We start from the raw sequence: 23,732 nt of genomic DNA, 5'->3' as shown, positions 1-23,732 counted from the left end.
GCATTTAAGGGCACGGTGCAGTGTTTGGCGAATATTCAACAGAGGTGAACTTTCTTTTCCTTTTCTCCACCAGTAAGCAAATCTGAAAAGATCACGAACACACAGTACAGCGAACACGAGAAACAGAATCCCCGCCTTGGAGATGAGCGAGCACAGGAGACAGAGCTCTGGCACGAGCCAGTGAAGGCACCGGTTCCTCTTCTTGGCACCCTCCCTGCTCGGACATCGGGTCCGGGATCCCTTTGCTCCGGTTCTCCAACTCTGCAGTTGACATCTAGCCACTTCCACGCTGAGGGGGAAGCTGAAATGGAGCACATCTCACATGAAGACGGGCTGCACGTGGTTCCCAGCACTCTAATCAGGGCTCAGTCACTTCTCAGCACAACTGCCGGGGCTGGAGGGTGGGTGATTACAGGGGAAGACGCCGGCACCCCGCTCCGGGTGGCATGAGTGAGAGAGACAGAACTCTCAGCATCTTTGCCCAGAACCCTGAGCTCTCCCAGCAAGGGCTGCCCCAGCGAGGCCACGGGTCTCCGGCCTCGCCTGGCACATTGGGCCCCAGCCACGCCCCAGGCCAGGGCCCTTAGCTAGGATTGGTGGTGTCTCCTGGGAGACCACACAGAGGTGGGTGAGGGCCTGAGGGGTTAGGACTGAGGGGCAACGGGCTCTCGAGCCTTCCTTTCCCAAGCCAAGCCCTCAAAGGGAAAAGTAACTTCCAAAGCCGAACCCTAAAAGGAGGGCAGAATTTGGTGATGTGGCCGGTCCTCTGCTACACGTTATCCCCCAAAAGTGCCTTTCCACATGCATGAAGGCTGAAGCAGCTCCTCAGAGATCATTCCAGGGAAGGGCCCTGTCAGAGTGGGCAAGGACAGCCAGCAACACAAAGGGCCCCAGAGAGGAGCAAACAGCCTCTTGGGACAGTGCTGGTCAAAGCTACCAGGCCCAGAGGCACATGTGTCACACTGCCCCCTCCAGACAGATGGTGTGGCACTGTCCCGCGGCAGGACAGCACCACAGGCTGAAGGGCAGCTTTGGGTTTCTCTGCCCAACCCGTTCAAACCTTGTTTTCTGTTCTCTAAATGTCATGGATGTGACTGTCAAGGGGCCAAGAGGAATCACTCATACTGGACAGTTTCCTAAGGGCAGAAGATCTGTTGAATTTCTGCTTCTGCAGCACCTAGCATGGTGTCTGGCATGGCGTGGATGTTCAGGAAATCTCTGTTGATGTGAAAGATGAGAAAGGTCACTGACTCCTTAAGGCTTCTAAAGCAGCGGTTACAGCTCATTTCTGGACTGCACACGGCTGGCCTCAGGGCAGAGGGGCAGGGCTCGGGATGCTGAATGCATGGGTGACGAGAAACCTCGCTTAACTGAGAATGTGGACGCTCTGAGCTAATTAGAGGAGGAGCGCCTTTCAGAATCATAAGGCTGGAAAGTGCGTGTCTTTTCACTTCATTTTGCCTCTCCCCAAGCTCAGAGCAGGGCCCAACCAAACCACACCTGGAAAGACAGAGGCTCGGGGACAGGTACTGTTCACTCACGTTTGAATGGGTCATAACTCCATAACTCCAGCAGCTGGAGACAAACAGAAAAGACAGACTCCTCCTGCACGTGGCTGATCCCGAAGCTCGGGAGCTGCTGACTGAGGCCAGAGCATCAGGAAGAGGAGAGGCATCATCTGCAGGAGGTTCTGGAAGGCTGCATCCTGGATGGGGCAACCCTCTCCCCGCCAGGCCACTGAGCTCGAGCTCAGCCCTGCACCTGGCTTCTCCTCCCCTGCTGCTGACTCAGCACTCACAGATCTGCTGATGAGCTCCAGGAAGAGCCCTGGGCACCACTCGCTCTGCTATGCTGGTCACAGCTCAGGCCTCTCCAACCTGCTGCACTTACTTGCTTAAAATGAAGAAGATTGAAGCCTGGCAGCTCAAGAAAGAGCTGGAAAACTCATATCAAACCAGGGTCATCTGGAAACTCCAATAAACTGCTGGGGAGGACCCAGGGAGCAGCTGATGGCCAAGGAACAATGCTTTAAGTTTCCCTCGGGTTTCTTGAACTCTCCATGGCCCTGTGGCCTCCTCTCCCCCCGTGGCCTCCTCTCCCCCCAACCATCTTCCATAAAGAACAGGCTTGACTTTCTAACACATTGATAATAAGGGTCTATCAGGCCAAGAGAGAGGGAAAGGTCTCAGCCAAAAGGGAAGCATTCAGTGGGCCATTTGTTTAGTAGGAAAGCTGAGTAGGCGGCCTCCCAGTCACAGTGGCACTGGGACAGAGTAAGGAAAGGTTCAAGGGCAGGATGCCTGGAGGATGACCTCTGAGGGTCTCAGCACCACCAGGCACCCACTGGCTGCTGACCACACTGGTTCCCTGGTCTAACAGCCTATACTGAGAGGCAGGGGAGAGCAGAGTGGTTCAGAGCCCAGACCCCAGAGCCAGGCTGCCTATTTTCACATACTAGAACTTTCTCTGAGACTTGGGAAGTTACTTAACCTGTGTCTCAGTTTCATCATCTGCAAAACAGATATATTAACAGCCTTACCTCCCAGGGCCATCATGAGGATTAAATAAGCCAAGAGACTGAAAACGCCGAGAACAACGCCTGGCCCATAGTAAACCCACAGTAGTTAACTATTATCATCTCTACCGTCAGCTTTCTGAGAACAGTCCTCACTCAGATAGTCTCCGCAGTGCCCAGTGTAGCACGGCCTCATCAATGTAAAACAAAAACAATTAGTACCATTTACCACGTATGCACCATGGAGACTTACATCACTCACTCCCCACATAAGCCCAATGCAGGAAGTATTTTCACAGAAGGTAAATATCTTGCCTAAGATGAAACCAGTAACTGTCCAGGCTGGGATTGAAACTCAGCCTCTGACTACAGAGCCTGCTTCTTCTTCCCACAGGCTACACTGCCTGACTGCTAACCACCACCTGCTCAGCACAGAGCAAGACGGGAACGGAAGCCCAAACAGAAGTCTAGCAAGAGAAGAAGAGAATATAAAAAGAGATGCTGTGGACCTCAGAAGAAATTCACTGTCTCGTAAAGGTCTGTGTCTTTCTCTGGACCTAGGTTTGTCATCATTTGAGCTTTCCCTTGGACTCTGGATTTCAGATCGCACAGGGCATTGCACGGCAGTACACAGTGCCTTCCATTCTTCGTGTGAACACACTTCCAAGAGTTTCAGATACTCTTGGCACTCTGATCAGAAGCCAGCCATGCAGGGTCAGTGTGAGCTCCAGGTGAGGCTCGCTGCTATATTAGCCGGGAACTTCCTGCTTTTGGAAGTACCATTTCTACAGAACAGAAAGTACAATCCCAACAGGAGAATTCCTGTAAGGCTCTGAGGACACTAACATCTTCTAACAAGAGCCCTACTTCGAAAACTTGACTTTCCCCATCTCCTCTAAGGACCTCATCTTTTAAGCGCCACGGAAACATGGGAGACCTGCTCAGTGAACTGTCAGCACGGCAGGGAGTAGAAGAGGTGGGGATTCCGCCCACTGCTGACTGGGCCTGAAATGAGCACACTTCAGGGACCCTCACTAACGTACCCGCTTGTGATGAGAAGGCTCCTGGTCATGAACTGAATGCTTCTCACTGACCTCACAGCATCAGCACCATAGACACTCCCTACTTCTGCAGAACACCCAGTACCAAATAGCCATTTCCTGCTCACCAGCTGCTCCCTTATCAGAAATCTTCCTCCTCCTTCCTCCTCTAACACCCCTGCACACACACTGAGAGGATCAGAAAAAGCAGGAAATGCTTGCCTAAGGCCAGAGAAAATACCAGAGAACAGAAAGAGACAAGAAAACTGCACCAGGTATTTGTTGAGCAGGGCAACTAGTTCCCTAACAGAAAGATCAACTTGAGACTCCCCCTCTATCTCATGACAGTGAGGTACCACGAGTTACCTTCTGCCGTGCTGCCTGTCATCTTCCTGGGGCCTCACTGTATCTCTGTTAAAAAGGCAGGAAACAACAGGCACTATGCCTAGAGAGAGAAGAGCTGAGGCAGCGACTACACTTACACATAGATAAGAGCATAGATTTAATTCCCATCATTTGGCTCTAAGAAACCCATGGAACAACTGCTCAGTCTCTTTACTGGGCAGGTGGTAATGCAGACCCATTAACAGGGCGCCTTCCCACTTCATCGGTCTAGAACTCTCTAAGACTCGAGCGGAGTAAGAACAGGGAAACCCAGAGCCAGGGAACCTGGGGCCACGTGCTGTGAGCCAGAAAGCAAAGTTAAGGCGAGTCCATCACCAGGAGCCAACAGACGTTGCATTTCAACAGGGGTTTCTTTAGTCCCTGGTATGTTTTGTACTCATCTGTGTAACTGCTCCTTGCCTTAGCTCCCCCCAGTCTCAAGGAACCAGGAGTTAGAATAATTTCATTCCTTTCTAATTAAACATTTTTTCCTCCAGTAGATAATCTACATTGACCCTAACGAGGAAAAATCTGAGCTGGTGAGACTGCAGGAGGTGGTTTATTTTCACAACAGTAAAATATCTAAACCAAATAGCCCTGCGTTTCAGCAGCTTAAACATTGAGGTCTGACAAGGACCCAAGATTCCACTTCGCTTGCCAAGGGCTAAGTGTGTATGTTTAAGTAGGAGAAAGTGATTATGAAGAAACACGGGAATGTCTGAGTAGGTGAAGGGGAAAAGAGGTGCAGACATCGCTAGAAAAATGAGATTGCACACAAAGTCCTATCGCCTAAGCATGAGAAAAAGCGAGGGGCAGCGCCCCTGGGTGTGAAGGTCTGAGCTTCCCTTGAAACCAGCGAAGCCTGCACCAGGGACCCAGAGGGCCAAGCCTGACTTCATTTCCCACTCGAGCTGTTTACAATTAAGCGACGGAGCGCCGGGCCTTCCGCCCTCCGCTCTGGTTCGCCCTGCCAGGGAGGTCGGAAGAGAGCCGGCACTCGGAGGGGCTTGGCCGCCCAGCGGCTCCTCCTCGCGCCCGGCCCCAACCACCCAGCGCGCGCTCCTCCGGGGCGCGCCGCCCGCCGCCCACTCGCGGAAGCCCGCGGCCTGGAAGGGGCCACCGTCTCCCGGCATGCTCGGCGGCGGGGCGCGCGCCCGCGGCGGTCACGTGACGGCAGGGGCGGGTCCGCGCTTCTGCCCGCAGCCGGGTTAAGGGGACCTAACAGGCTCTCCTGGGCGTTTGCTTGGTCCCCTGGCGGTGGGAAAGTCTGGGGTCCGCCACTGCACCGTTTGGGAAGGAATCTCAGTGCCGCTATCTGCCAGCTCCGTGGTCTTGGGAGGATTTATCGAAGTCTCGGTTTCCGCATTTGTAAAATGGGTAGAATAGCTCTTTTGTAGGGATTTTGTGAGAACCGAAAGGGACAATCTAGGTCTGCTGACCTAATTTACTGAGTTAGCAATAACTTGTAATTGGTATTTTATGGCACGCTAAACAGGTTTTTCTAAAGTGTTTGTACTGTTACTATTTATATGACTCATTAGTTGAGCAGTCCCCGTTTTTCATACCGCCAAGTATGTTGAATTCAGCCCACACTGAATTACCGAACTTACCGGCTCTTATGTCTTCCCCATCCCTCTCACACCCCAGGAGCAACAACTTCTGGTCTCACTGTTGGTTAACTTTTGTGTAAGGGCTGATACCCCAAAACCCACAAAGAAACAAAACCCTTCATTTATTCATAAAACACTGTGCCCAACGCCACGGACAGCTTGCGAAGGGTACTGACCGGTTGCGAAGGGTACTAACCAGTTCCGCAAACGAAACCGACAGACTTAAGCTTGTATTTCCCTAGACCTCAAACACTGAGAGGGTCAGGCTCTAATACTATTTATTCACAGCCCAGAGAACCTGGGATAATTCAGTCTTAGGCTGAATTCAATATGTATGAAAAAAGAGGGCTGCTAAACTAAGAGTTTAGAGCAGAATAAACATTAACAGTACAAGCACTTAAGAAAAATCTATTTAGCATGCCATAAAATATCATTTACAAATTATTAACTGTTACAAAATTAGGTCCCCGATGTAATTGTACATGACTAAGAAAGTAATAAAAATGACTTATCTTTTTAAAAATTGTTATATGATCCAGGCTAGCCACACACCCACCCCGCAACAGCCAACATAACTGGTCAAAGTTGTGAGAATTTCCTGTATAAAACTTGTGTGTGCTGATGAAAATGTATGAGACTGGAGAAAAACCCAGCTAGTTTCTTTCCTGGGTCATTATGAAGAACTGAACTGAGCAGGCAACAATGAAAACTGTCTTTCTGGGAGATTTTCTTGGGGAATGCAACATTTTCTCACTCCGCAGAAACAAACAGAAAAAGACCTTGACCAAAGCACTGGAGATAAAAATGACATGGGGAAAGAGAGTTTACAGTGGCTTGAAACAAAGCAGTGCATCATTTTGGCAACTCTACAGGAAGGCTTTTTTCAGGGATCACTGGCTACTTAAACAGTAAGTGATGGACGTTCAACAATGCAGTGCCCAGTCTAGGAGTAAGAGGCTTTCGCCTCCTCAGCTGATACGGGAAGAACTGTGACTTCACACAATTTCAGCTTCATTTGAAATCTTGTGCTGGAATGAACTTTCTTAAAGTTGTAGGCTCTCTTGCACTGTGAAAAAACTCCTCAAAACTTAGAACTGGAAGGGAGAACTACTGGCAAAATCGTGTGTGTGCTTTTTAGAAGAATCACAGCATTGCTCCTGCTTGGTTAAAAGTGCTAAATGTTCAGAGGTGAGTTCCAGAATACGCAGGAAACAAAAAAAGTACCAGTAACTATGGTAGAACCAGGTCCATAGGTTCCCCACACTCAGGCCACTCTCCCACACAGCAAAATCATCCTAAAATTTTGTAAAATATTTAGGGGCTGATTCCTTTATCACTTGCCCCACATTTTACGTAAACATTCTGACGGCCAGTGGGAGGGAAGAGATCCCAGAAACATAAAATCGGGGTTGAAGATTCTGATTCTCTCCCTCCTGCCCCAAGTCCTGTCAATTTCCTGGGTCGAATCCAAATACTGAGAAGCAGCTGTGTGCACACGTATGCACACATACCTTCAACCTCCAACCAGAAAGACTTGTATCTGTGACTGTCTCCGTCCCACTGCAGGAGGCTGGGCTGGCCTGGACAGTTGGAGGCCCAGCTGGTGACTGTGGGCATCTCCCCTCCAGCTAACACCAAATTACACTGGGACTTTTCTCCTGACCCCTGAGAACAGATCTCTGAGACCCGAGTCATTCCCTTCAGCTCCCTCTCAGGCAGGTCATTTGAGGAATTAGAAAAGTCCCTGGGAACTGAAGCAAAGCCTCTTAACCAAGCAGGCCCAGAGGTGCTGGGAAAGCACTCTGATGAACCCGAAGAAATTTTCCTCCCCCTCTTCCAACTCCCAAGGACCCATCTGCTCACAAAAACATCAATGCAACCAGCCCGTTCTCTCATGTCCCAAGCTGCTAAAGGCGAAGGGTCAGCAGGCAAAGGCTAATAGCTGCTGGGAGTTGCCAGGAACATCTGGGCAGATGTTCCCCTCCCCCTTCCTGTGATAGGAATGTCAAAAAGCATTCGGAACCCATCTCCACCCCCAAAACCCTAAAAGATTTCAATAGTTTCAGAGGCACTACAAAATTTTGAAAGAATAAGATAAAAGAACATGGTATCACAAAGTTGAACTCAACCCTGGAAAATAACAAACAACACAAAACAAACAAACCAACAAACCAGATAGTAAAACCCTTCGGGCTGGACAGTTGCTTCCTCCAAGTACATACAAGAGGCTCTCCTTTGCCCACTTCAAATCCCAGGTTCCTTGACCGGAAACTTTCTGGAACTTGGACTTTCTGAGCTAAAAAGGGACCTCAGAGATCAACAAGTCTTTGGGTTCTAAACCTGCAGACTGTGGAATGAAGTTGAGGTGGGCTTCTAGCTGCACACGTCCTTAAAGAGCATGCAAAATGGTTTTTGAAATGTGCATTTTTCCAGGGAAAGGGTACACTGCTTTCAACCACTTTCCAAAAGCACAAGACGCAAAAAGGGGTTAAAAACCACCGATTTAGTCCAACTCCTGGACTTCAAAGACCCAGAAACTCAACTGAGTGCTCCAGGTGACAGAGCAAATTACAAGCCACCTTCTAAAGCTGGTTGGGCCTGTGGGAGGGGAGGACACCGCATGCGCTAACAGGCTCTTTCCCTTTCTAATTACAAGGATTCCGTGAAGTCTCCAGCCGCCACTCTGTCTGGCTTTCTGGGCCTGGGTGTGTCGGTCGCCACTCGGTTGCCAAGGTGTACAGATGGCCCGGGGGGCTGGGGATGGCTGGATATGGCCAGCCGCCAGCTAGCCAGCACCCAGGCACCAGCTCTCCACCAAAATGCCTCCTGGGAGTTCAAAAGGGGGTTTTCAAAAAACAGGGTGAGACACAGTTCAGTCCTCCAAGGACCCATCACCAAGGTTGGCTGCATAAGAAAAATCAGTAAAAATCATTGCCCTCAAGTACCACATGGTCCCTATTTCCAGACCAGGACAATTAAGAACAGTTTCACACGGGGGAAAAAAAAGAGAGAGATTAGAATAAATCGGAATGAAACACTGTTGCAAAATAAAGTATGCTTTTCAGAGAAAACCACAGAATAGAAAGACATTTGTAAATAATATACTGATCACTTACTATAGAAAAATGCTATCAACACGGGCCATTAATACCGCAATTCAATTACATGGTTGCTCAATGGGGACAAGCAGCCAGTTTGCATAATTAAAGGCATCATCACAAGGAAACACGTAGGGTCTCACTTTAACTAAAGAATTACAAATTAAAATTTTAGGGGAAAAAAAATTTTAAGGGACAATTAGACAATACCAAACTAGAAAGAAAACCCACTGGTGACAGGGAAGCCAGAGCATTTAGACCTTGCAGATGACCCTGAATTGGTTCAGTTTTTCCAGAGGATAAGGCGGAAAGATGACACAGCCATATGTTCTTGGGCTCTGACCGACAATACCACTAAGAGGAACATTTTCCAAATTAGTTACTAAAGGGAGTAGACAGAGGGTAATTTTTACGAAAATGCTCATTGCTGCTACAGTAAAGGCATGACCGTGTAAATTACATAGCAGTTCAAAGCTGAGACTCAGGAATCAGGCTGCAGTACCTTTCTAGATACTGTGTGCCTCAGTTTCCTCATTTGAAAATAGGCTGCTATGAGGATTAAGTAAAATAATCCATAGAAAACACTTAGAACAGTGCCTGCTCTACAGTAAGTACTTGATAAAAGTTAGGTGCTATCACTATTATATTCACTTAAAATGACAAGCAGATGACCCCATGTCAATTCATGAAAATGAAAATGTGAGATGACATTAAAATGATAAAATCGAAAGATAAAACTATCAATACTACAATCAGATTACACGTATGTAAAACAAAACTATGCAGCTTATCGAAGTACACTCAGAATGAGTGAAATCACTCGTTTGATCATGGTTATCGTTAGAGTCTTTCTCCCTAATGTTTATGTTAAAAATAAAAAAGAACAAAGGAAATAATCAACACTGCCTCAAACGCTTTGCAGGATGAGGCAGGGAACAGAGCAAGGGACCTGATATTGTTTGGGTGTCTACATCCGCCCTGAAGGAACCCAGCAAAACGTGTGCTGGGTGAAGCTTTCCAGGAGTAAACACGTACTAATGGTTTTAAGTCACTTCCAGGCCACAGGCGGACTTGGGCACAAGCTTGTGACACATTCTGTTCAGCGAGACGGGGCTATCTGCCAGCCATCTTCTGAGAAAGATGCCTCAGACACAAGGAAGAGTCATCCCCCTTTTCCCTCCACACAGGACACTTGGACCTGCACCAGCCGTCCTGCCACCCAGAGAAGAGGGGCATCACCGTGCTGTGGGGACGGAGCAGATCGATGCAAAGGACATGAGTGACTCTGCTGCTCTAGTGAATTACCCAGCACTGCAGCTGCCTATGCTGGAGCTAATTAATTAAGGTGAAACGTTGTATTTTCCTTACTGTTCAAGCCCGCAGAATTGCAGTTTTCTGATACTTGCAGCGAGAGCATCTTAACTAATGAGGCAGGGAGCCTGTGCAGCCCCCTCGAAGCCCCGGGCCCTGCGGATTCTGCCAGGAGGCCTCATTGTAGCCCATCCAGGGAGAGAGGTCAGGGGAGGTGGAAGAAGAGAAGACACTGGCTTTTCTATCCCCATCTTACAAAAGAGGCCTAAGGACAACTCCAGGTGGCACAGTAAGCAGGTGACAGCACTGGGCAGCAGAGCCCCAGACGTCTGGCCCCTTAAGAGGGGACCTCCAGAGGCCTCCTGGCCTCCAACGCTCATTTCTGGATTCACACATTTCACAAAGCCTAGGACAAAACTGCCCTCTGGAGTAGGGCTGCCAGGAAAAGTACAGGACATCCAGCTAAGTTTGAGTCAGATAAAGAACGGTAACTTTTTAGTATAAGTATATCCCATATGTGAGGCTTCCATGCCTCTGCTCCAGCTCTCCCCCCTCTTCCAGGCATCAGATTAGGAACAAAGGCCTTCGTCTGCACACTGGACATGGAGATGGCCCCCCTGACCCCCGGTCGTCATCTGGGCTGCCCTGGGTGTGTCTGGCCCATGGGTAGGAGGATGGTCTGCGTCTGGCCTCACGAGGTCTCCGATGAGTCTGGGAAGGTCTGATGAGCATGATATAGTAACAGACAAGAAGCGGCTGAGCTTCAAATGCAGGGATGGGGCAGGCGTTGCTATGGTCCTGGGAGGTCTGGCAGCTATGCAGCAGGCGGTAGAGGACCTGGAGAAACACAGAGGCTCCTGACCTCCAGCTTCCCCCAGAAGAGCTTCACTGATGAAGCAGAAACTTCCCTGAGCCTGCCCTGTCTGAATATGACTCCCCTGCCTCTGGGCAGCGCCGGTACACTGTCTATAGACTCACCTCATCTGTGGTCACGTCGGCCACATGGTCTCTCTCCAGCAGGCCATGTCTTACGGCACAGTCCCCCAGGCCGAGCACGAGGTGTGTGTAATTTGCTTGGTGCGACACTATCTACACCTGCTCACAGACAATCCCTTAATACAGCTTGCCGATGAGAGGGGAGCCTCATTTCCTGGAACCTGGCTTTATGGTTCCTGTCTGGTATCCCTCCAGTGTCCTGCCCAGGCCAGTACTGGCCCAGAACTGGCACACAGTAAGAGCCTGTGAAGAAACAGCTCACCGACTAAGGAAGATCTGACTGACTGATTGAAAACTCCAGCCACGTTCCAGCGACAGACAGATCTCCCTTCCCCTCCCCTCTCTCTTCTCTTCCCCGTTTGCTGCTTCCTGTAGAAGCTGCTGTGCCAACAGGTATTGTTAGAAAAGTTTGAGGCTGGTGACCATGACCTTCAGAAGGACAGAGGGAGAAAACACATGGAATCTCCTACATTCACAGTGATCCCTTTTAATTACTTGTCTTTTTTCCTTCCAGAAACGGGAAGGAGAGCTAAACAGAAGTGGCAGGTAAGAATGCTATATAATTTGCAGGGCCCAGGGCAAAGTGAAAACAGTAGCACCTGTTGTTCAAAATGCAGGGAAAAGGGCCAGGAAAGGTAGTAAAATATAAAACTTTTTTTCTTTCTTCCACAGTCTCTCTTTCTCTACCGGAGGTAGTGTTGATTCTCTGCTGTTTAACATCTCTGGGCTAATGCAGACCCTCACGGGACCCAGGCGTCTCACCCCATGACTCTGGCCACTCAAGGGGGCTGCTGGGTCCCCTCCCACCAGCCGCCAGGTCAGGGGCAGAGAGGTCTCCTCTCCCCACAGGCTCGCCTGCCCCAGGATGGGAGCACCCAAAGGATCACAACCTCCGTGTGGAACACTCTTGGTACCTGGATGGGGAGGGAGAGTGAGGCTCGACCCAATAAGTTGTCGCTTTGCGGCGTTGCCAGCCTGGGGTGGGGATGGCCACCACGCCCCACCTTGCGACACCAGTGGCATAGACCCTGGCCCTCCCTGACCCCTCCCCCAGACCCCTGGTGCGACGTCAGCAATTGCTGGGGGGTGGGGAAAGGAGGCAGGTGGTGCCCCAGCCCAGGGGACCCAGGCTCCATTGTCTCACAGGACTTCATTTACAAAACACAACTCAAAGACAGAATTATTAAGAATTTCAAGATGGTGACTGCAGAGCATTAAGCCCAAGGGTGGGGACTTTGCAGGGACCACGGGGCCCTGTGTGACTGCACCGCTCACGCACCCATGAAGCCGGCCCTGAGGTAACAGTGCTGATTCAGAGAAGATGGAATGAAAATGTAAAATAGATAGCTAGTGGGAAGCAGCCGCATAGCACAGGGAGATCAGCGCGGTGCTTTGTGACCACCTAGAGGGGTGGGATAGGGAGGGTGGGAGGGAGATGCAAGAGGGAGGGGATATGGGGATATATGTATATGTATAGCTGATTCACTTTGTTATACAGCGGAAACTAACACAACATTGTAAAGCAATTATACTCCAATAAAGATGTTAAAAAATAAATAAATGACCAAAACCAAAAAATATATATATGAGGCCCATAGCCGGCTCAAGCTAGCAAGGTGTTTGCCTAATATCCCACCCCTGTCTTCTCCCCACCTCTCCAAAATCCTTTGGCTGTGACTGGTGTCCTTCTGAGATGCTGCCCAAGTAACTAATTCCTTGCAGTGGTTCCTAACCAGACACAGTATGTGGCCTGGCCCCAGGGGGTGTCTGGAAGGGGAGGTGCACAGTGGACAGGGGAGTTACTACTGGCAAATACTGCCCAGTGGTGGAAAATACTAGATGGCCAGCAGTGTGCTGGCAGTCCCAAACTATGAGACGGGTCCTACCCAGCATATGCCAGCAACGCCCCAGGAAGAAAAACCACGCAGGGGAATTTCGAGTCACCGAAGCTTCAGTGGAAACCTGCCCTTCCGGACCTCCTCTCCCTTGTCATGGAGGCGACAACAGAAATAGCTCAGGAGTCCGTTGTCTCTTCCAGGTTTGAGCTGAACTGCTGGGGTGTCTGCCAGTACTTAGCATCCCTCACACACCACGCCGGTCCCTGGCCTCAAGGCCCCACGTGAAGGGCGAGAAAGAGGGGTTTCACAGCAGGCTGGGGCCATGTGGGGCCCCAAGTCAGTTAGCAGGAGCTTGAGCGTGAGGTTAATCATTCTTCTAGACGCCCTTCGTTCCCTTCCACTCTCCTCCCAAGCAAACCCTGCAATGCTCTCGCGGGGAGAGTCCCCCAGCCCCTGGGACTGGGAGGAGGGCTTCAGGAAATCTCCCTGCGGTGGCTACAGTGAGCCAAGCCAGGGTGGAAACTTAGCAAGAGTGAGATAATCGCTGAGTTTTATATATAGCACCTGTGTCTTCCGGAGACCTCAGAGCGGGGAAGGACAGGTTTAACCACCTTCCACCTCCCCAGGGGTGGGTAGGGCTCACCAGGAAGCAGCCCTTCTCGGAGCCCTGCTGGGAGGGGTCGGGCCCTTGTGGGGTCCACAGCAGTCTGGGTCCCCTGCACTCTTGATTCTGTGGGCACAGTGCCAATCCGAGGATGAGTGAAGGGTTAGCAAGAGTTCACAGCTTCCCCACACTAAGTGGGCAACTGAGAAAGACGGCAAAGGCAGCTGGGCTACAGGCCTCCTCTGCCCAAACAGGTCCCCAGAGCCCGTGCACTTGCAAACAGCTCCTGCTCGGCTACCTGCAGCATGCCCACTTTACAGCCGAGAAAAAGGTGTTGAAGGGACGCTGGTCCTGACTGGGGAGGCCTGGCCTGGGCGGAGGGGGAGCTGGCCTGGCCCTGGCCCTGCACCCCACAGGCCCACCTGTCTGTTCCCGTCTGGTCCTGCATAACCTGCTGAGGGGCACCATCGGCTTTGATGCTCTCAGAGGGAGAAAGCACAGGACAGGCTGGGGGTGTGAAAAATGGAAGGGAGCCACCGTGCATCACGGAGCACCCTGGGGTATCCGACAGCAGAGGGAGGAAGCCCGTGCAACCCAGGTTAGGCAGCTGTCAGCAAACCGCAGGACGGTCAGGAACGCTACCCCACTGCACACCTGGCATCGCAGCCCTCCCTTGGGTACAGGCAGCCCACGCGCCCCTACAGCTGCACACACGGGCGCACACACACTCACACTCACGCTCACACTCACACACGCTCCAGCAAGACCCCAGAGGTAAGGAGACTCTGGACCTAGCTTGCTGTTCTCAGCTCTTCTGGTGCCTGGAGTCCCTACCTCCAAGTTCCCAGATTGTGACTCATCCTGTCTCCCTGTGGGTCGATGCCTGTGTGTCGCCCCCGCCCTCCCCATTTCTGTCCACCTCACTTGCCCTGTCTCCCTACACGCCACGGGGAGAAACAGTTTGGAAACAGAGTGGAAACCAGGTTTGGAGAGAGCACTTCATTGGGGAGGGAAGTGGCCAACGATTGCTATCTTTATTTCTATTTTTCTAAGACCTCTGTGCCCCCTCTGCCTAGGGGTGACAAGGACTGCATCCTCCCCACAGGTTTCCGGTTTTTTCCCATTTTAGATCCACTGCAGCCAGTCTCTGTCTCTATCTCCTCACCCCAGGGCCTGGGACAGAGGCGCGGTCTGAGCGAGTTTCCAGCAAGGAAAATGCTCCTGGGTTATTTATAAGGCATCGGTTGAGACTTTCTAAAATCATCCCAAATGCTCTCAGTGGCTCCTGCTCTCATCCAGGGCTTCCTTTTGTCTCTGAACAGCCCCATAAATTTACAGTCCACAAAGGACACCATCTTGCTACTTGGCTCGGGCTTGAAAGCTGTTCTACTTACTACAGGACCAGCCAGGGAAAGCCTCCTGGGTGGGTGTTGAGATAACTACCAGTGTCCTGAACAACTACACCCACTTCCATAAAACAACCTACGGCATCCAGGTCTTATTTTCTCCACTCCTTCCTCCCACTCCCACCCCCAACGTCCAAACTCTAAAATGAGGGCCTGTGACTTGGTCCTAACCCACAAGGACCTCTCTGGCTTATTCAGAGTATTAAAATTTTTTGGAATCTTAATAGTTTAATTTTCTCTTTTTGCTCAGCGATTTCACACTGGCTGTGGCAATAGGCCATCACTGAAAGCCAAGCTAGGAGGCCCTCAAAGAGAGGATGAGGTGTCCGTGGTCGCGCATCCCAGGTGAAGACCTTTGACACCTGTGGTAGACGTGAGTGCTGTCTCCAGCACACTTCCGGTTCTTTCCCCGGGCACGTGGTAGGACCCGAATCCCCTGCCGCCTTAAAGTTGAGGACATGAGACTCGCTTGGCCAATTAAATATGAGCAGAAGTGATAGATGCTACTTCTGGGCTGAAGCTCTACGAGCCAGGATGGGATACGCCACATTCTCGTTCCCTCTGCCCTGGTGCCCAGCAGTGTTCCAGACAGTGGCTGCACCACCAGCCTGGGTCACAGTGAAGACGACAAGCAGTAGAGCCCACAGCTGACCCAGATCAGGCAGGAGGCATGAGCAAGAAACAAACGTTTGATGTTTTAAACCGCTGACTGCGAGGTTGTTATGCAACAAAACCTAGCTCATCCTGACTGATACAACACCTTGGATTGAAAGTAAGAATTATACGGCTGCTGTGAACACAGCCTGATGCTGAGGAAACAAGACAACATCAAGAGAGGGAAGTGAAGGGTCTAGAGTGAACGGTCATCCCTTAAACCTGCCTTGTCTTCTCACGCTTTCATGCTTTTGTGCCTGTGGGTCCTTCTACTACGAATATCCTTCCCCTTTCTCCACCTAAGTGAATTCCTCCAAAATTGAACTCAAACAGCACTATCTTGGAGACTTCTCTTCCCGATGACCCCAGACAGAGTGGCATCTGTCCTCTGCTTCCGACAGGACTCTGCATGGACTTATCGTTCTAAACACATGGATACTGTGCTAAGCACTTATTACCTGGGTAGGCAGTATAGAGCCATGGTTACTAGGACAAGCTCTAGAGCAGTGGCTCAACCAGAGGTGATTTGCCCCTCGGAGGACATTTGGCAATGGCTGAAGATATTTTGGGTTGACACAACCTGAGGGAGTGCTATTGGTCAGGGATACTGTTAAACACCCTACAGTGCACAGAACAGTCCCCCAAACTATATATATATATATCTGGCCCCAAATGTCAATAGTGCCAAAGTTGAGAAAACTTATTCTAGAATAAGAATGTCTGGATTCATACTCTGACTCTTCTACTACTGTGATTTTAGGCAGGTCACTTAACTCCTCATTCAATGCCCACCACATAATAAATGCGTAATAGGGACTTCCCTGGCGGTCCAGTGGTTAAGACTCCGAGCTTCCACTGCAGGGAGCACGGGTTCGATCCCTGGTCAGGGGACTAAGTTCCCACATGCTGCGTGGCATGGCCATAAAAACCAAAAGACAAAACAAAACAAAAAAATGAAATAAATAAACGCATGATAGATGTTAGGTATTGTCAATTGCCTCCTCGATTGAACTGAAAATTCCTAGAGGGTAGGAACTAAGCTTCACTAATATACAGATCCCTACCTGTCAGCACAACTTGGATGCAGTCAGCACACAATAAATGTTTGTGGGCCGTAGGAATAAAGAGTTAGTTCACCCTTCCCTGAAAGTTAGCTAGTTGCAAATAGTAGATAAAACCCTCCGCCTGGTCCCAAGAAAACCAAGTCTCTGCATTTAGCAAAACCTCTGCTGGTTTTAATGTTAAGTATTTTATTACTTCTAGTTCATTGCAAAGTACTAATGCAAGTATAGTAACTCTCATTATCCAGAATATTTAAGAAATGAGGTCAACACACACACCATCCTGGAAGAATGCAAGTTCATGGGAAATGAGTTTTATAACAGTGATGCTATCTGGAGAAGTGACTTGAATCAAAATGAACTTCTCACCAATAGCCATAATACGTTTGATTTATTCAACCTCAAACCAAGTGCAAATATAAAATTTTAATTTGAACGAGGAACGTAACAAGAGAGTTTTTTTTTCTTTCTTAACTCTATTGAACAAGTTCAAACCAGAAATAAACCTAGATTTTCAAAAAGTACCAAACCAGAAAAGTATTCTGAACCAAACCGTCATGTGATTCAGCTCTATGTTTGGTCTTGGACCCAATCAAATGACCACTACAATGTGCTGGAATATTCTAACGGGCCACGGGGAAAAGCCCGTGACCATCTACGTTCAGGAGACTATCTCCACCGCCCGGGCCGGGCTCAAGGGACACTCCTCTGCTCTTTTTCTGAAACTCCTCTAAGCCCACACAGAAAACAAGTCGTTCTTTATGATAGATTGTTTGTACAATTTCACCAAAGGCGATTTTGCAAATATTATACTTCATTATACCGAGGGAGAAACAACCATGTCTTTTCATTTATGACTCACTGACGCTAAGATCAAGGATGCTTATTTCACGCGCTGTAAAGTCCCATATACATCATTAGGCAGAAGAACAAAAATAAATACATTCTTAAGCAGATGTCATCTACCCTGCTTCCCAGTGGAGACCAAACCCTCCAGCAGGCCCTCAAACTGGTAGCAATTCCATTAACACTCAAGACCACTTCCGGCTGCCCCTACTCCTGACACAGGAGGCAAGAGGAGAAAAATCAACAACACTGCCAAGCAGCGGAGGCTGAGAGGGTGCGAGTCAGTGCACCCTGAAAAGTGACTTCAGTGCACCCTGAAAAGTGACTTCAGCCACCACTGTCCTTAGCCGTTTTAAATGACACAGACACATTTTTTGTTTAATTAACATAAAAAGGGAAGCACTGCTGGGACCTTCAGCATGACCCTGTTGCAAAACTAAACCGCACAGCACAGGCCCCGCTGAGGAGACGCAGAGGAAAGGAGCATCGGGGGGCCGGGGGCCTGCTGGGCCGCAGCCTTCCAGGAGGCCCAGAGGGGGCACGGAGACACTCGACAGTTCTTCCTTTGTTTTTCCTTTTATTTCCAGGCCCAACGACACCTTTCCTTAAATATAGCACCCATGAGTCAGCCTGGGCGGGATCCTGAGGACACAAGAGCTGACGGTGTGTGGGTGCGGACGCCCGGGACCTCCCTCCTGCACACCGCGGTCCCGCCAAGGAGGCGCTGCTCTAGGTCACCACGCTATTTTGGAGTCAGAGAAGCTTGGGGGCATGAAGGGACCTCAGAGACGACCAATCACCCCCAACCTGAAGCCCTGAGAGGGGAAGCTCATGCGGGGGCGGGGTACCAATGCCCAAGGCTTTTGACCCCTGCCCATGGTTTCACAGCAGCTCTGTGGAATTTTTTTATTTTTCTAAGTCAGGTGATTTCACCGAAGAGGGTATACAGATGGCAAATAAGCACATGGGAAGATGTTGAACACCATCAGGCCACAAAGAGACAGCCCTGCATAGCTATCAGAGTGGCTAGAATAAAAACTAGTACCACCACCACGTGCTGGCGAGGATGCGGGGAAACGGCATCACTGCTGGTGGGAACGTACAAGGGTGTGGGCACTCTGGAAACAGCTTTGCAGTTTCTTTTAAAAACGTAATAAATATGCAACAGCCTATGGCCCAGCGCCTGCATTCCTGGACATTCAGCTCAGAGAAATGAGAGCTTATGGTCTCATAAACACCTGTACGTGAAGGTTCGCAGCAGCTCTATCTAAAGAACCAAAAACTGGAAACCACCTAGATGTCCCCTCCTAAAAGTGAGACTTTCTTCAGAGTCTCAGAAGGCCACGCCGAGGCTGAGAATCCCAACTGACAAGCTGAGGGACCCCGTGAGAGGCTGGCGGTCCCTCCGCCCCGGCCTGCCTTTGCCCTGTGGCACTGCTCGCTGCCCCACGTGGCCCCTACATGGTGCTCAGCGGAGGTCACCTTCACGTGGTGACGGTGCTGTGCTCCTCTCTAAGGAGACGCACGGCATCCTCGGAGCTCACACCCTCAGGTCTCAGCTCTGCCCACTGAGGCTATGCACAGAAAAGTCTCTTCTTGTAGGTCAGGAGCCCCAAGGCAACCATCCTATGGGAAGCCTGGGCCTCCCGGCCACCTGCCCCTTTGGAATAAACTTCCTCCCTTAGCTCATCCAGTGTCTCCTAATTTATCTGAAGTCTGTAGGCAGGTGATGCAACCTGATGCACCCACTTCCAAGTGAGGTGCTAATACTGTGTTTGAAATATAAACCCAGGACAGGCTTTCACCTGTGCCATTTGAAAGGAGCCAGAATGCCTGGGGCTGTGCCGTATAACTGAATCCAGGGACCCATGAAACGAAGAGACCCGTGACGCCCCTCTGGGTGGCCTGAGGAAACGGGACACGTACAAATCATTGCTCTGCGGAGACCCCTGTCCTCGGGCGGCACTGCTCTCTCTCTCCTATGGGAGGGGGCAGGCGAGTCCCCAGGGCCCCTGGGGGCTGCAGGACGAATGCCTGATGCCCTCCCCTCCCGCCACGGTGAGGGGCTCACAGCCCAGCTCTGTCCGAGCAGTGAGGAGCTTTCACTTTTCACTGCCCTTTTGGGTTAGGAGTTCTCCACTTTTCCACTCCACCAGGCCGGGGGCCGAGAGGCAGCTCCAGAAGCTCGCTTCTGCTGCGGTTCCATCTGCCGATCTGTGTTTCCGTACAAAGGCCCATTGATTTAGAAGGAAAAGAATCCCCTCTCAGTTCCACCCCTGTGAACAGAAAACTGATCTTGCACCAGACTAAAATGCTACTCCAAGGCAACCATGTGAAGGCAACTCTCCTGCCCCCCTCCAGATGTAATATGTCCACGGCAACAAGCAACTCTAGTTCCCTCAACCATCTCCAAGGCCTGTGGTGCAGACCGCTCGTCAGCCCAGCATCTTCCTCTGCACTCAGTACAATTAGTCCCCATATTCCTAAAGCACGGAGCCCAGAACTACACTCAGCATCCCTCTGCGCAGAGCTCCATCCCCTTCCTCTCTCCTCCAGGTGACAGACAACAGAAGGAGCAGGGAGCTGGGAGATACCCATGAGCTCAGATTGCAGCCCTGCCGATGCCCAGCTGTGCCCCTGGGACTGGCAACCTCATCTGCCTGATCCCTAGTCTGCTCGCTGTAAAAGGAGGAAGGTAATATACACCTTACAGAAATTGAATGACGTAACTTATGGAACGTGCCTGGCACAGAACAGATACTTCTGAAATCCTAGCCACTGTTATTTGATTATTGTTGTGCGGCCTAAGACTGCTGGGCGTTTGTAACAGCTGCACCGCCAGCTAATGCACGCTGAATTTTTGTTAACATTATAACTCGAATTTCATAAGAAATTCATAAGAAATTTCATAAGAATTATTGCTGAATTTCATAAGAAATATTGCTGAGCTGGATCCCCTCCATCCCATCCTTCGTGCAGCTGACTTTGCAAAACCTCTACTCAGGACTTACATCCTCTTTTACAATACCTGGTCATGGAGTCATACTGAACTATTTTCTGAAATTCTTGAAATCTTATGTCCAAAGTCAGTGTAACAGGTCTGCAAACCACGGTCGGAGGTCAAGCTAATGATCCCCAGCAGTGTGCCACCTGGGACATTCAGGGCACTTCCCGCCAGGCTCACCCCCATCGACCCTTAGGGCCAGCTCCCTTCCTCTGCAGCTCCTGGTGAGACACTCCTGCCTTCCCCTGGGGATGTGGTACTTGAGGCCAATGGTGACAGATCAGAAAATCTAGGCCAGTGCAGAATGCCAAAGAAAGGATGCCAGGAAGAACCTCTGACCTGCAAGACTGTTCAGCTTCTCAGCGTGAACCAGCAGCCGGCCCACAGTGAGGGGGCAGGCGGCTCTCCGGAGGGAGCAGGCTGATTTTTGATGTGCAGCGTGATACCGCAATGTAAACAGCATCCCAGATGCTGCTCCATATGGCTTTAGCCTGGGATGGAAACTAATTACCGTCCTGTGTATATTTCCAGGTCCGGGCAATAGGGAGTTACTGTCCTGTGCACTCACTCTCCAGACCGCCTCTGAGGTTGAGGCTGCCACATACTAACAAGTTCCTTTCGTGGTTTCATTCCTTCCAGACATCAGCCCCTCCATCCCTGCAAAGGACAGGAGGAGACTGGGGCTCGGGGGAGGGGGGATGTTAGCACAGGCCAGCCCTGAGACCCATCTCTCCAGAAAGGTGCGTGGCCCAGTAACGTCACGTGAAGGACCCAACAGTTTAGGGCCTGGAAACTCTGCCCGGATGCCTAGTGGCCGTCTTGGGGTGGGAAGGTGAGCGTGGACCAGCGGCAGACAGGAAGGATGCGAACCCCAAGGGTGCACACCACAGGCTGCCACCCCATATTACAGCCAAGAAGGAAAGAGGGATTTCCACATCACACATCGAGTGTGCAGCAAAGTAGAAGCCCGTGTTTGGCAGGCAGGGCGCCCAAGACTATGGTGATGTCTGGCCCCGGAACAGTCTGTGCTGCTCGGCGGGGACTTGTGGCCACAGAGCCCCAGCTCCCGCCAGGGTCTGCACAGACTCCCACAGGCCCTCCTGGAACTCCGAAGCATGCTGGTATGCCCAGGTCAGCCCAGCTGAGCCCGGCCGCCTGACTGCGTTCTCCCTCCGTACCACCGTCCACCCTCCCAGCCCTGAGAACAGGCCAGCAGGCCGGGTCTGCTCAGCCAGGACAAAGGCAAAAAGCAGCCGTGTGGCTAGGAAGCGCTGCGCAGGCTCTCCTTTGCTCACTCTCCTTTGGGGTGTGCAAAGCGTGCTGCGGAGACCACCAGCCTCAAGACCTCAACTGGGTCTGCAGTGGAAGAAAGCAACTCCTTATCCTAAGAAAGAGAATAAGAAACATCTTCATAAGCCTGTGTCCAGCCCGCCACCAGACACGGCACAGGAAAGCAATGAAGGCCAGTGAAATCACGTACAAGTTCAAAGACCTCCCTGGCAGGAAGAGCCACAGCTACACAAAGCGGTGATGTTTCTCATACACATGTATATATATTTCATTCTCTCTCTTAAGAGCAATGGTGACTCTAAAAGACACACCAAGAAAGCAGAGGCGTGAGGGGAGGGGAGAGAAGAGATGGAGGCTTCCTCACCTGCAAAGGCTGGGCCTCCCGGGCCTGGGTGACCTCAGCCAGTTTCCACCTCCAAAACAGAATAAAAAGAGGCTGGTCCCCGGTGAGTAACCTGACACCTCTTGCCAAGCTACTGAATAAAATGGATTGTTTTTTAAACATTAAGCTCTGAGCCCTGGTGACAAAGTGAGGCCTCTCCTGCAACTGAGAAACCTTCTTGGAAAAATAAGTCCTGCTGCCTATTTTGTCATCATCCTTGACAAGTAACTGCACTTTGGGATAAGGTGGCTGAGGCCACTCAGTGAAGGCAAGTTAGCGTCACAACTGGGGGGTGCAGGTGCAGAAGAAGGGCTGCCTCTATCCCTGCCTGTTCTGTGCCAGGTCCTCGGGCCGCACGGTCTCAGTTCATCTTCACAACAGCGCGTGACAGAGGATTGTCACCCTCACATGGGAAATGAAGAAACCAAGGCTCAAAGAACTGAAGTCCCTGCCGAGGTCTGGGACGGAGTGAGGGCGTGGCTTCAGGTGTGGCTGGCCGGAGCCCCCTCTCCAGCAGACCCTCTCACTTCCTCCCCACTCTAGCACAGACCTCCTACTAACCTCAGCATCAAAGAGCCCCCAGGCCCCATTTTTTCTGCTAGGGGAAGAAGGGCACCAGCAAGCAATACTCCCTTGGTTACCCTCGTCACTTTCACCTAAACAAAGAGAACGGTGGACATTGCAGGTTCAGCATAATACGCTCAGCAACGAGAGCACGGCTGCCTCTAAGTCCTCGTAGATGCTGTTTATTGAGCATTTATAGTATGTCCAGTCGCTGTGCCAGGCACTTCACACATGACCTCGTTTAAGGCTCACAACCTTACGGCTGGTATTAGCCCCACTGCACGGATGGTGAGACTGAGGGACAGAAAGGTAAAACCTTTCTCTAGGGTCACACAGTCAGGAAGTGGCAGAGCTTAGACTCAAACCCAGGACTGTCCTGACGCCACGCCAGGGTTCTCTCCCTGGAAGGGTCTACACAACCCCCAGCCCAGCCACCCCCAGGGCTCTTCCAAAGCTTCAGACTGAGGAGACACTCACTGAGCAGAAGTCCTTCCCAAGTTTTCCTGACCATGTCCCTCTGGTCGATTGGGGTGGGGATGGGGGTTCTCCCGAGGCCCCATTTTAGCCGTCCAAGCACTACATCCTTTATCTGCTGAGCATCAATTTGTGTGGTGTTCAACGCAGGGCGTTAAGGCTTGCGGAGGGAGGGGCGTGCCCTCTTCCCTTCCAACCTCGCAGAGTCTTTGGATCCAGAATAGTCCCTTTGCTTGACCACTTCTAACAGAGGCAGCAAACCCCTCAAGGCCTTGACTGTCTTCAGTGGCTGTCGCCCAAATTCAATTCCCCTACTCCCTGTTCCACGACACGCACTGAAGCCTCCTGCATTTCCCACGCCAACACTGGTTCATTATTTATCAACTCATATTTAATGAATGTGCTCGTTTAATGGCTAGACAACTTGTTCTTGAGTTTCACAAATCTCAAGTCTGTCTGTTGGCATCCACTCTGCCTTAGAGGGTGCATCCCCAAGGACAGGGATAGCATCAATTAAGCCATTCTCCGATGCACAGGCATCTGCAGACGGCGGATAAACGCCTGCTGCTTGGCAGCCACGGGGGTGCCACGTCCGCCTCTCAACGTGGGCAGCCACCAGAAGGGAGGTCCAGCCCTGTGAAAGCGTTTCGGGATC

At 50.9% G+C, this 23,732-nt stretch overlaps 1 protein-coding gene and 1 long non-coding RNA gene across 4 annotated transcripts in view; one reads left to right on the top strand and one right to left on the bottom strand.

Moving 5' to 3' along the window:
• The window catches only part of ITPKB (inositol-trisphosphate 3-kinase B), a 97,385-nt gene that overhangs the window by 59,771 nt on the left and 13,882 nt on the right, over positions 1 to 23,732 (bottom strand). The window lies entirely within an intron of this gene.
• LOC137220055 (uncharacterized) lies at positions 11,163 to 11,707 on the top strand. Its single transcript, XR_010941437.1, has 3 exons — positions 11,163 to 11,347; positions 11,469 to 11,500; positions 11,627 to 11,707. It is a non-coding gene; the product is annotated as an uncharacterized lncRNA (long non-coding RNA).

Source organism: Pseudorca crassidens, chromosome 2, assembly GCF_039906515.1.
Source record: "Pseudorca crassidens isolate mPseCra1 chromosome 2, mPseCra1.hap1, whole genome shotgun sequence".
Lineage (NCBI taxonomy): Eukaryota > Metazoa > Chordata > Mammalia > Artiodactyla > Delphinidae > Pseudorca > Pseudorca crassidens.
Note: the sequence above shows the minus strand (reverse complement) of the source record. Positions and strands in the feature narration are given on the sequence as shown.